Source organism: Arvicola amphibius, chromosome X, assembly GCF_903992535.2.
Source record: "Arvicola amphibius chromosome X, mArvAmp1.2, whole genome shotgun sequence".
Taxonomy (NCBI): domain Eukaryota; kingdom Metazoa; phylum Chordata; class Mammalia; order Rodentia; family Cricetidae; genus Arvicola; species Arvicola amphibius.
In genome coordinates this window covers 26,916,006-26,930,419 of record NC_052065.1, presented here as the reverse complement: position 1 = coordinate 26,930,419, position 14,414 = coordinate 26,916,006, and the positions used below count along the sequence as shown (strand labels likewise).

General features: G+C 41.5%; 1 protein-coding gene across 4 annotated transcripts in view; it reads right to left on the bottom strand.

Annotated features, from left to right (window-relative positions):
- Positions 1–10,621, bottom strand: part of Usp9x (ubiquitin specific peptidase 9 X-linked) — a 137,754-nt gene extending 127,133 nt beyond the window's left edge. For all 4 annotated transcript variants that reach the window (XM_038315968.1, XM_038315973.1, XM_038315972.1 and 1 more), the window contains exons 1-2: positions 10,486–10,621; positions 4,750–4,865 (exon numbers count right to left, since the gene is read on the bottom strand). The gene's annotated coding sequence lies outside the window, so the exon portion shown is untranslated. The remainder of the gene's footprint in view (positions 1–4,749; positions 4,866–10,485) is intronic.
- Between the last annotated feature and the right edge of the window lie 3,793 nt (positions 10,622–14,414).

The window sequence follows — 14,414 nt, the reverse complement described above, 5'->3', positions numbered from 1 at the left end:
CTGACAGTGGAACTTCCTTGTGGTCTGTAATTGACAAGGATGTTTGTGTTCTTTCTGGCCAGTGGGTCTCTCCACAGAAGGAGTAGAGGTATAAAAGGTTGCTGGGCAAAATAAAGGTTGCTGTTCTTCCACCTAAAAAGAAGCCTCCGTGTCTCAATCCCGGCACCCCCCCCAACTCCTCCCCGCCCCCCAACCCCCCCGCCCCACACCCCACCCCCTCCAGTCTTGGCTGTCCAGGCTGCACTGGCTTCAGCAAAAAGCCACTGACAAGAAAAGAAGATGCTGCCAATCACAATTGTTGGGGAATATTATTTTAAGGTGTATTACTTTTGTTTATGCTGTGGAACATTTGTTTAATGATGTAAAGGTGTGTTGCTTCTGTTTATGCTGCATTTGTTTAATTCTGTGAAGCTATGAATCTTTGCCTGTTTAAAACACCTGATGGTCTAATAAAGCACTAAATGGCCAATAGCAAGGCAGGAACAAGGATAGGCAGGGCTGGCAGGCAGAGAGAATAACTAGGAGGAGAAAGGAGAAAGAGCAAGAGCAAGGAGAGAACAACGGGGAGGAGGATGCCAGGGGCCAAGCCACCCAGCTACACAGCCAAACACGGAGTAAGAAGGAAAGAAAAGGTATACAGTAATATAGCAAGATAAAAGCCCTGAGGCCAAAGATAGATGGGATAATTTAAGAAAAGCAGTCAAGAAACAAGCCAAGAAGCTGGGCAGTGGTGCTGCACACCTTTAATCCCAGCACTTGGGAGGCAGAGGCAGGGGGATCTCTGTGAGTTCGAGGCCAGCCTGTTCTACAAGAGCTAGCTCCAGGACAGGCTCCAAAGCTACAGAGAAACCTTGTCTTGAAAAAAACAAACAACAACAGTAACAAAAATCAAGCCAAGCTAAGACCAGACATTCATAAGAATAAGCCTCCACGTGAGTGATTTCTATTTGGGAGCTGGGTGGTGGGCCCCTCAAAAGCCAAAAGAGTAAAACATCACACAACACACAATAATGGAAGATTCCACTGAGTGTTGGAAGATGAATGAATAAAATTCAGTGTTTGGGATACAAGCTCCTATTTAGAGTCCAGTGGCTTTAACAATGCTCCCTATCCCAAGGGTCCCTACTCTTAAAAAGTCAGTTTTGAGTGTGTGCCTTTGAATGGTAGACCTGCTTGTTTGACTGCCTACTTCATGTGCATATTCAGAGCTATCTCAAAAACTGTAAGTCAAAAAGTGAGGTTTTCTTATCTATCACCTTGTTATACGGTAACTCAATTCTTCAGGCCAGATACCTTGGAGTCAACAGATTCTGATGCTTCTACTTTTGACATAATCTCATAGTTGAAGGATTTCTCACCATCCTCATTGCCAATACACCAGCGCTCCAGTAGTAGAGGTGCTAGCTGCTCACCTCACCCACCTCACCCATGCCTGCCTTCCTTACAGGACAATGTAGCTATATGATAGAATTGTGTGTGTGTGTGTGTGTGTGTGTGTGTGTGTGTGTGTGTTGAGACAGGGGTCTCATGTAGCCCAGGCTGGTGGCTTGGAATTTGATATATACCTGAAGATACCCAAGACTAGCCAATCTTCCTGCCTTCGTGTTCAAAGCACTAAGACTACCGGTGTGCACCACCCATGCTCCCATATAAGCACGGAAGGATGGAACCCAGAGCTTTAAGCAGGCTAGGTAAGCACTCTACCAATGAAGTTACGTCCCAGCCCATATGATGATATGACCAGTGGTAGACCATGAGAAGAAATTTCATGACCCTGCTCCTATAAACTCCAATACTCTGAGTAGCTTTTCTCCCCTTCTAGCTTGCTGCAATCCCTAGGACTCTGTACCTTCTCCGAGATGATGACTTTGGTTGTTATGAGTTGAAAGCACAGAGCCCTTGTCAGCCTGGGTTTCTGACTGTTTAGAGGAAAGTTGCCCTTTGACCTATTCGCTTACTCAGTACCATAAGATGAACAATCACATTTGGGAGGTTTCTGAGCAGTGGGCAGTGAGGGAACTGGTATTGAAGTTCAGAAAGATGGAGATCCACGTTAAAAAGCAGCAACATTCTTGATTAAAATGTCACCTGTGATAAATTGGAAGCCATACAAGATGCCTCCTGCACCAATAACTTCATGGAAAGGGGACAGGAGGCGATGGGACGTGTGTATTGGTGGTTGTTTGCTGTGTTTAGCAAAAGAGGGAGAGAGGGAGAAAGGTGGGGGCAAGCCCAGGCAAGAACTGGCTGGTTGAAGAGCAGAAAGGAGAAGTTAGAAGTCCGAGTTGGGAAATTTGGGAACTGGGTTTAAAAAATGGCCTGCCCTTTCATCCAGAATATTGAAGGAAGGCCGAGAAGAGCTTTGTTTAACCAAGTCGAGGGGAATGGCCCCACTGTAACATGCTGTTGACTTTGCACATCTTCATCTAGGCCACATGAACAAGGCAGTCTGAAGGGAGTCTTGGCAGAGTGCCCTGTGATTGCTCCTGGAACAGGCAGAGATAAGGACTGGAGCTGCTGCAAGGGAGTTTCTTGTCCCTATCTTGTGGGAGACTGCCACAAGGCCATTTCTCACCCATCTCCTGTTTGAGGGAGGACAGCCCTTTCCATCCTCCCTGTTTCCCAGCTCAAGGGCAACTACAGCCTTCTGTGGCAAGCTAGAACACCACTGTTCTGCACTGAGATCTGACTTCTACATGGCTGAATATACTACCTACCACTCAGTGGTTTGTCCCTTAGCTCCTTAGGTCAGGTGCCGTCCCGTGGAACTCGAATGTAGAGCATCGACACCATGTTGATCTTCCTTTCATGGCTCTCCACATGACATCATTCCTACCTATTGGCCCTTGTTACGTAGTACCAGCCATGCCAGCCTAAAACTGTGGTAGGATCAGCCCCGGTACAACCACTGAGGTCCCTCTGGTAAACCAAGAATTCTGCCCTGATGCGAAAGTCAGATTATAGGAGGTGGTACCCTCCTTACCAAAGCCTGTTTTCTGAAATGGCATCAGGGCACCAGCATTAACTTGTAAGGGAGAAAATCCTGTGAGCAAGTTAATGAATACACACAGAAAGCTGACTTCTCAACCATGTCTAGACAAGAAGTTTGGGTATGGTTACAGCATATGGAACTGTGTAGAGGCAAACAGATTGTGTATAGAAAAAAAACAACAACATTTGGTATGTAACAGCACAAGGACATCTCTAGAAAAAAGATGAGTGTGTATAGGGAAGAACTTTGGGTATGATTACAGCTCACAGAAGTGTCTAGAAGAAAACTGATTTGACACTTTATGTGGTTTTGAAGGAAATAAGTTACCAAAGAAACCAAAAGCTGTGAAGTTTAAAACAATGCTTAAAAACAGGTCTATAGGCACAAGCCTATAATCCTAGCTACTTGGGAGGCTGGGGCAGGAGGATCACAAGCCTGCCTGAGCTACAAAGTGAATTCAAGGACAGCCTGGGCAACCTAGTAAGACCCTATCTCCAAATAAAAAGGAAAAAAGAGGGTTAGGGATATATCTCACTGACACAGTGCCCTGGGCTCAGTGCCCTACTGATGATGATGATGATGATGATGAACAGCTATTTCTGTCTCCCCACTAAAGATCTAAAGATGTGCCAGCTAAAGCTGCCCAGAGCAGTGTTAGATGGCAAATGTATGCTAAGGCAGCCATGGAAGCCCCGTGGTAAGAAGGAACTTGTCAGTCTCTTGGGATACTTGAAAACTGGAACTGTATTTTAAGAGAACATATTTGATTTTTCTTTATTCATTTGTTTTGTTTTTTGAGAAAGGATTTCTCTGTGTAGCCCTGGCTGTACTGGAACTCTCTCTGTGGACCAGGCTGGCCTTGAACTCAGAGATCTGCCTGCCTTTGCCTCCCAAGTGCTGGGATTAAAGGTGTGTGCCCAGCAAGAGAATATATTTGTTAGCATCCAATGCAATGTTTAAAATATGCATTCATTCTGACCCAACATTTCTACTACTCCAAATCTACCCTGGCAAAACAGCAAGGACACTAGTATTAATCATAGAGCTTTTGTAATGGTGGAAACAGAGCAGCAGGTGAAATAAGCCATGGTGTGTACATGCTAAGGACTATCATGCAGTAGTTAAAAAGAAATGGCTATATGGAATGACTTCCAAGACAAATTACTTAGTGAATAAGGCAAATTGCAATAAAAGTAATTATACCATGAACTGAAGTGTAAAAACTTACAGAAATGCCATATATTTCTATGTTAAAAAGTAAACATAAATGAGTAGTTGTTTCATGAGAGGAATGAAGAGAAGGTGATCATAAGGGTGGATGGAGACGGAGACGGCTTATCAGTAATAACAAACTGTCCTTCAAAGACAATGAAGGCTTGTGCAACAAGAAATCACTTGTTTTATAAGGGCCATTTGGTTATGCTGTAGACAACTGTCCCTCTCCCTTATCAAACTGGCTCAACTTGCAACAATTAGCGGGAATTCTAGGGGGTTAATGCAGCTCTCCAGTGACTAATGAGAGGCTTTGTCTGTCAGTCAAAAGCTAGTCAAGGACAGGAGGCCACATTAATAACTTTCCATAACTAGCCAAGGGAGTAAAGGCCCACTCTATGGTGTTGTGCAGGCAGTGGACTATGAGAAACCAAGACTGTCTTAGGAATGGGGTTCGCAAAAAGGATGGAAAAGTAGGTGGTAGAAATTGGGAGGAGGGGCTCCATGGGGCTGGGCTCCAGGCCCCATGCAGGAATGCTGCTTACCTCATGCAGTCATTTCTCAGGCTGGTTAACTGCACACAACCCAGCTGGAGACCCAGGAAAGACACAGCTGCTACCAAGGCGAAGTGCTTCTGGGGCAAGCTGAGAGGCACACGAAGCTGATAGGAAGGAAGAACAGAAAGCATTTAAAGTTCCTTCACCCTCCTCCAGACTGTCGCTGTCCTTCTATGCCTCTCATAGCCAGAACTAAGTGAGAAGCCACCGGCAAGGCAGATATGTGGCTTACAGTGTTTCTAGTCAAAACCTAGGCCATAGGCACTGGGACACAGTGAGGAGTCCTGGGTTCCACCTCTCTTCCCCCAAAAGTGGGTGTGGTGACACAGGCCTGCATATTTTAGCGACGAGGTGAAATTACTAAAAGTAGAAAGGGGACATTTTCAGGGAAGAAGGGGACCGACAAGAAGGAAAAGGGGGGGGGCAGGAGAGGGTCATGGGCTGGTGAGTTTCAGTACAATATTATATACATAAGTGAGTGTCCTAATGAAGCCTATTGCTTTGTATGGTAACAACAAAATAGCCAGGTTGCTTTACCTACAATAAAACACATAAATACTAAGCAAATGACTGCACAAATGTTTACAAATTGTATAGGCATGGACTACCCACACTGACGACAGAAGAATTTACATCCCCCAAATTATTCCTTCACTAAATGACTATCTCCCAATCCTGATATTCTTTCTACATGTGAATTCCTTTCAAATAAAACTATCATTCTGGATGCTCCTAGAGTTGCTGAAAGGCAAGATGCAGTCTTCTTCCCCTTCACCCGCCAATCTTATCATTACTAGCTTAGCATTCTAGCAACTTCCAAAGCATTAGTTAGTTAGCATCATTTTGAACCCTATGAGTTAAAATAAAAGTATAAATACGTAGAGTGTCTCACTGTCACAAGCTTTGTTTTAGAGGTAGGGGTGCTAGAGTTTGAACCTAGGGCCTTGCACACGCTAGGCAAGCAAGCTCTCTTCCACCGAACCACACTAACAACCAGCATGCTTTTGGAAGTTCAGACTGTTCTATCCTGGGCCAGTAAGAGCACCACAGAAAGTGTAGAGTCTTAATTTCTAGTCAGAGGATCTTCCAGGTTCATCTCAGAACTGGAATTAACCATCCTCCAAGGAGCTCTGAACGTTTGTTTGTTTTAAATGATATTTAATCATCCGAATCTGCATGCAGTCTCAACTGACATTTTGGTATAATTTCTTTCTGTCTCTTCATTGAACAGGACTAAGAAAGCTGTGCCTTTTAGAAAAAGAAATTATGACTAAATACTGACATTTCCAATCTAAGGAGTAAAAGGGTTTCCAATTAATTTTCTTGATTTAGGTCTTCCTTCTCATGTGTAAAATCTTAGTTCTTAATGTTGCTAACCTGATTTATTTCACCTCAGGTTTATCAGTTTCAAGATAAAAATATCAGCGTTATTAGTGACAATTAGATCACTGAATGCCATTTAAGATTTACCCAGTTGTTTTTGCCCTTGAGATCCAGTCACTGGGGATACGTAAAAATACTCTGTCTATAAGTCACTTGAAATAATTACTGTGTACTTTAGCCACCAGTTTTATATTTGGGCTCCTGTTTTTCAAGTTCATCTTTAATTTTTAAAGACTATCTCTTTTTTGCTTATATTCCGTTTTTAAATTATTTAAAACCATTTTTATAGTTCTCGCATTAGTGATGAACTGCTACTTAACAGCTTATATAAAAAAAAACTAGCAGTGTAAAATAATAGACATGCATTCTCTCACGGTTTTTGGAGGTCAGAAACCAGGGACAACTTGGTTTACTAGTTCTGGTTCAGGGATTCTCAACACTACTGAGATCTACTGAGCTGTAAGCACCTCAAGGCTAGTTCGGAGCTAGAGGCCTGGCTGCCATGAGCGCCCCTCACATGGCTCTCATTGGGCCTCAGATCCTCACGTGGAACCACTTGGCAGGGCAAAGAATTTCCCAGAATACCAATGATCCAGGAGAGTGGAAGAGCAAAAAGGAAGCCACATTGTGTCTAAAATCTAATTGTGGAAGGAGTCACACAGCCCAACTATGCCACCCTGTTGGTGGGACATCACAAGGGTGTGTGAATACTGAGACATGGTTGTCATTGGAGGCTATCTTTTACACCAAACAAAGACACAAACAACAGAAAGTATGAAACAAAATACATTCAGAGAACTCTAGCTCCTACCTTTGTGCATTCCACACTTCCTGCTCTACTTTTAGGAAATCACTGTTGTCAATCCTTGCTTTATCTTCCCATTATTTTGTTTTGAAAAATATCAGAAAATAGGCACAGGCTTTGAGCCCCCAAAGATGATTTCCTACCCAACACTCCTGTGCCTTGCTTTTTCTTAGCAAACACCTTCAAGAGCAGCATGCAGACATCATCAGTTCACAGCAGAGCCTCCCTGAACTCTGCCATGAAACTACTGTTCCTTAGTCACTAGAAGCTTAGTGTTTCAGCGCCTGCATCATTTCTCAATTGTTCTTCACCTTTAGGGTGTCTGAAATGCTTATAGTTTTGTCATTATAAATAATGCTACAGTGAATATCCTTGTGTATGAAGATTTTCTGGATATAAGATTATCTTAGACACCTTGACTTAAAGGTACAGATTTATTAAGTCCAAGGTCTACTTTGTGCCTGTTTATACACTGCAAAATTGATCCTCATTAAACATTCCTCACATCACTTACACCCCCATGACATTTCTACACACAGCAGACAGTGTTCGTTTTGTCTGCACTCTGTTTTGTTTGATTTCGAGACCCAGTTTCTATGTGTAGTTTTGACTGTCCTGGAACTCACTCTGTAGACCAGGGTGGCCTCAAACGCAAAAGATCCACCATGCTTGACTCTTGTCTGCATTCTTTTTTGTTTGGTTGGTTTTCGGTTTTTGAGACAGGGTTTCTCTGTGTAGTTCTGGCTGTCGTAGAACCAGCTGTGGAGACCAGGCTGGTCTTCATTCTTATCTACACTGGGTTAATCTTTCCTATTGTGACTGAGATAGCTAAGTGTATTCCTGTAGGAGTCATACATTTCCTCACCATGTTTTAGTACTGACTTTACCTTATCACGGCACATTTTAATGATAATGCATCCTTTTTCAAATTCACACACACATAGCAAATACCAATCTAAAGTGCACGTGGACTCCAAGAATATTTTTGAGCCAGTAAATATTTAGTATTTATATGCAAGACTATAATGTATACAGAAACTGTGAAGTACAACAATGATTATGCAAGCAATATAAAATCCAATACAAATTATTTCTATAATTTTAATATGATATATTTATATGCATAGACAGGAAAATATCTGAAGTATTTTGTCAGATTTATAGCATCATAGTTTTATTTTGACTATAATAATGGCTGTAAATAGCCGGGCGGTGGTGGCGCACGCCTTTAATCCCAGCACTCGGGAGGCAGAGGCAGGCGGATCTCTGTGAGTTCGAGACCAGCCTGGTCTACAAGAGCTAGTTCCAGGACAGGCTCCAAAGCCACAGAGAAACCCTGTCTTGAAAAACCAAAAAAAAAAATAAATAAATAAATAAAAATAATGGCTGTAAATATCTTCTTACTAAGAAAAATCCAAAGTGGGGGTTAAAAACCTATTATTCATAAACTTTATATTCAGGAAATAATTTTCAAAACAGCACTGTCATGTTCCCCATCAGGATAGCTATGGCTGGCTGTTTCTAGGTTCACGTGTCCCCATTCTTTACTGGAGTAGCAGAATAACTTCTTCTCCTTTTACTTTTTAGACTGATATTTCCAAAATATTTCTGGCATACATTAGTTAGCTACTCAGTGTAACTTATAGGTCAGGAAAGCACCGCTCATGTTGTAAAGTACTTCTGCACAGATGTGGCCCTGATGCCATCAATCCTGAGAATATACATTTAGGTTTTAGTCTTTATGCACCTAGCTATTTTTCTGAATACTAGAGTCCTGTGGGGATGGAAGTAATCAATCTCATTGTTATCCATAAACAACTATACCAAACTGGGTCGAAATGCCCTGAAATTCCTTGGGCCTGCAGTTAAAAATAAGCACTGTTAATTAGTATGTTTCATGTCTTGACTAGCAAAGCCAGGCAGGTCTGCGGAATTAACCCTTGTAGCACAAAGAACGCAAGACAGATAGTGTCTCAAAGCTTTCCCGAGCTAACACATTTTAAAACACATTTCTTTGGACTATAATGCAAACAAAACAACAAACAAACAAAAACAAGCACATAAAGTCGATAACCAAAATGACAACGAAGGCAGGGTACTTTTTAAAAAGATAAAAGAAACATACAACTAGCCCGGCGGTGGTGGCGCACGCCTTTAATCCCAGCACTCGGGAGGCAGAGGCAGGCGGATCTCTGTGAGTTCGAGGCCAGCCTGGTCTACAAGAGCTAGTTCCAGGACAGGCTCCAAAAAAGCTGCAGAGAAACCCTGTCTCGAAAAACCAAAAAAAAAAAAAAAAGAAAGAAACATACAACTAACGGAAATGTTAAAATCCAGTATCTGAAAGGATGTAGGGGAAAAATTGGCCTCTTCATCTACTGCTCAAGGAAATCACACAGAGTGTTTCCCATGGCACTCATTGGTATTCTGTATTCTGCATCAAAATTCTTTTAAAAGTGCCCTTCCCAATGATATAGTTAGCATTTTATCTTTGTTCTGGTTACTTTTCATCAACTTGATACTAACTGAATTACTTGGGAAGAGGAAATCTCAACTGAGGAATTGCCTCTCTCAGATTGGCCTAGACTGTGGGGGCAGTTTCTTCATTAATAATTGAGGTGGAATGGTTAATCCCACCATTGCGGCACCACCCTCGGGCAAGTGGTCCTAGGCGGTATACAAAGCAGGCTGAGTAAGTCACAGGGAGCAAGCCAATAAACAAGCAGTGTTCCTCCATAGCCTCTGCTTCAGTTCCTGCTTCCGGGTTCCTGTCTGATGCTCTCAGTGATTAAAACTTACAATCTAAAATAAGTCCTCCCTGAGCAAGTTCCAGGGCAGCCAGGGCTGCACAAAGAAACCCAGTCTCGAAAAACCAAAAATAAAAGATAACAAACCCTTCCTATCCAAGTTGGTTTGGTCATAGTGTTTACCACAGCAACAGAAAGCAAACTAGACAATCATGAAGAAACAACGGAATATATAGGCAGGGAAAATTGCTAGACTATTAATTCAACACAGCAGACCACAACATAATGTTATAGACACCCAAAGGCCAGTCAATATAAAAACTATTTCTTTAAAGCAGATGTAATTATTCAAAGTATTTCCATAGGAGTCCATTTTGTGGTAGATACTGTCAGAAATCCTATATGTTCTTCTACGCTGAAGTATTGTTCTGAGCCGTAGTGTCGTCTGCTCAAGGCACAAAATCAGGACAACCCCGACCCCACTTTCCCAGCTCCCCCTGCACCTAACATTTTAGTTAAGGTCAATGAAATGTGAGAGCCTACTAGGCACCTCTCCAAAAGTTTTTGCTTTCCTCACGAAAGGGACGGATACTTTTCGGCCAACAATCACCTATTACCGAGCTGAGAAGTGAGTGGTGTGTGTTTTCTGCGGCTGGGAGCTAACAGTGTCCTTAATGGTGGTGCGCTCTTCAGATTCCCCTCCTTTCCGGCTCCTAGCTAGGGCTATCAGCAGGGTTACCAGCCTGCTACAACCCTAACGCGCTGATTGTTGGCTCTGGGAATGATACTCACAAGAAGGCAGTTGCCCTGCCCAGTGACACCCCCAGCTCTTCCCCAGGGGCAGCCGGCATCAAACAAATGCCTCAGCTTTCTCTCTTCGAATTGGGGCAATGATGAAGGGAATTCTAAACCGCCAAGCTCCAGCCCTTGTGACGACTGCAGCACCGCCTAACGTCCTCTCCAGTCTAATCCTATTTCATTCCCTTCCCCCACGCCCGCGCGTTGGTCTCGTAAGCACTCCGGGATAAGCTTCCTGCACACAAATCTCTTGTCTCCAGAGTCTGTTTCCCGGGAAACCCCACCCACAACACTAGCGATACATTTATCCAAATGAAAAGATGTTCAAAATATATTGCTACATAACAACAGGTTATAAAGCAATATGCATGATGTCATTCTGTTTTTGTTTTATACAGTCTTTTCTCTATTTGCACAGAAAAGACATCTGGGAAACATTTTAAGAGATAATCTAAGAATGTCTTTTTGACTGTGTTAGGGGATTTCGTTTCTAGTTGTTTTTTGTTTTTGTTTTTTTTTTTTATTGAGACAGGGTCTCATGCAGCCCAAGCCAACCTCAAACTCCCTCTGTAGCTGCAAATGACCTTGAACCCCTGTCCTGCCTCTACCTCCCAAGTGCAAGGATTACAAACCTGTTTCACTATGCCTGGCATTTAGGGAATAATTTCTTAAATATGACTTATAAAGTGGAACCCATACAGAAAGCTTATACATTTGTACATTTAAGTTTAAAAATTATGCTAACCACAGAATGCTTTAAAAAATCAAGACCTTCAGCTGGGTGTGGTGGCATGTGCCCTCAGGAAGCAAGAGGCAGGGGAACTCAGGACAGCTGGGGCTACATGGTGAGACCCTTTATCAGAGGGGGAAAAAGCACAAGGGATGCCACCCTCTGAAGGCAATGTTTTGTCTTTTTAGTTTTGAGCCTAGCCTTTAAGTCATCTCCAACCGGGTGTTTTGTATCTTCAACAGAAGTGACAAAAGATTGAGTCTAGTTTATTTAAAGAATGAATTAGCCCAAAAACCCAAGTTCAGAAGCGAAGGCATATAATTTTTACAATGAAAAAGCAATTTACAAAAGAAAAAATAATATGGCTAGTAAAATATTTAAAGACTTTCAACATCACCAGAAAAATTCAACACATTTTTCAAACCCCAGATGGATAATTAAAAATAAAACACAAGATATTGATAATATCCAGAGTTATGGAGAATGTAATCAGGTATTAATCTACAATATTTTTTAAAAGTTTGAGTCTTTTTCTTTTTAGTTTTTTGAGACAGGGTTTCTCAGTGTAACAGCCCTAGCTGTCCTGGAACTAGCTAGCTCGGTAGACCAGGCTGGCCTTGAACTCACAGAGATCCACCTGTCTCTGCCTCCTGAGTGCTGGGATTTAAAAGCATGTGCCATCACCACCCAGCTTAAAAAAGTTTTTTAAAAATTAGATAATTTGACATAGCTTATTTGGAAAGTAAGTTTAAAATGTTTATTTATTTATAAAATTGTATTTATCTGGTGTTTGTGTGTCTGTAAAACGTGTGCGTGTGCAAGCATGCCATGAATGTGCACAGAGGTTAGAAGACAACATTTGTCAGTTCTTTCCTTTCTATCATGTGGGTTCCAGGATCCAACTTGGCAGCTATCACCTTTACCCTTTGAGCCATCTCCCTGACTGAGAATAATTGTTAATGGCAAAAACATTTAAACAACTAAATTTCTATTGGCGAATGAAGGAACTGTAGCATGTTCTATGGTGTAGTATGCATCAGTTAAAAAAATGTACATGTGCTGTCATGAGCACATTGGCAAAACTGATAAAAACTGGCAAGAGAATAAGACAAGTTACTGAGCATGTACATATACGATCCCATTTTCCTTCCTTTCTTTCAGAGGTTCTAGGGGTTGAATTAGGGCCTCATCTAAGCATGCAAGCAGTCTCATACCTCCATATTGATACTTTCAAGTGATCACTACATACTTCAGTATATACATACATGCAAATCCAAGAGAAAAGGTTCTTAAGTGATAATCTACCAAACTATTGATAGTAATGGTTTCTGAAACGGATGTTAAGGGGGTCTTGGCATGAGAAGTGGTCATCTAAGGGATCTTCTGAGTTTGTTGTATTTCTCAGTTCAATCCTCCTGTGCAGTACCTGTTATATTGTTTCTCTACAAATATACCTCTATTCCTTTCCGAAAGAAATTCTTGTACATTCTAGGTCTTTTACATTTCCATATAAACTTTAGAACTAGATTTTTAATATTTACAAAAACAACTGTTGATATCTGGATATGGGTTACATTGAATCTAGAGATCAGTTTAGCAGAAATTTGTCGGAGGAGCCCACTTGTTGGTTCCTGGCTGCTCAGCCCCAAAATAATCACACAGAAGCTATATTATTTAAATCACTGCTTGGCCCATTAGCTCTAGTTTCTTATTGGCTAACTCTTACATCTTAATTAAACCCATTTCTATTAACCTGTGTATCCCACTTGGCTGTGACTTACCTGCTAAAGTTCTGGCATCTGTCTCTGGTAGTGCTACTTGGCTTCTCCCTGACTCCACCTTCCTCCTCCCAGCATTCAGTTTAGTTTTCTCCACCTACCTCTATTCCCTGCACAGGTCCAAGACAGTTTCTTTATTAACCAATGGTATTTACAGCATACAGAGGGGAATCCCACATCACCTCCCTCTTATGTTTAAACAAAAAGGAAGGTTTTAACTTTACATAGTAAAATTACATATAACAAAACAGGTATCAAGCAAGAATTACAGTTACAATATTTATATATATTTTATCTTTTATCATGACTAAGGAAAGCTATATTATTACTATCTACTCTTCAACTCCATCAAAGACTCCAGAAGGATATAATATTACCTAAGTAAACAGGAAGTGCATTGTAAGCAACTTCCAAAACCCTAGAATTGACAGAGACATTTTGCGGCCTGGATAGTCACCCAATGTTTGGTACCATTGGGGCATCCATCATCAGCATATAGGCCCATAATATCCAGCAGACTTTTTCATGAAGCAGGAAATTTCAAAGATAGTTCTGTCTATATTGGCAGTTTGACAGTCACTTTCTTCTGTGTTCTGCAGAATGTCTAGCACACTCTTTCATGAAGCAGGAAGCCTGAAGGACCATCTCACCTTTAGGCAAGTTCAGCAGTCATTTCCCTGTGCATCCCTCATATCCAGTTAAATAATACAGGCAAGAGCAGTTTCTTGCCCAAATGGCCAGCAAACTCCATAGGGAGCCTCTTTGGTGCCCATCATCCTCTTGAAGTAGATTGGTGCTGCCAGGAGCAGATGTGTCTCACTGTTATTAAAGTCCTAAGTTTTTAAAACATTTTAAATGCCACATTTTGGAGTCTTTGAAAGGTTTGAAGAATACGTATCTATCTGAAATACATCCTTGTACATCTAGAAAATCTAACTAACATTACTACAAGCTTGACTATTATAGCTGACTCTCTATTAAGCTCTAATGCTTTATTATACATTACATTTTTAAATGAGCTGCACAAACATAATACCTTAATCAAGAGCAGAAATACACATATAACCAAATTAACCTTAATTTTGTATCAATAAACCAAGATCCATACCAATGCAAATCTCTATAGCATATCCTCCTTTAAATGTAAACAAACATTTATAAACAATATTTGGGAATTTAGGCAAAGTTCTCTAGACTACTTCCTGCTGATTGGGGTGCTATTTATCAGGTCTTTCATGGTGTATCCCATGTGCTAGGTTCATCTCAGTCAGCAGTTGGGTGAAGTAATTTTTTGGGTGTGTTCACGGCAACCTTTCAGGGGCTCTTGGTCCATCAAACCACATAGCCTGGAATGAATCCACAGGTTCTCATCATCTGTGGAAACAAAAGAAGAACCTCTTTTCCAAAACAACATA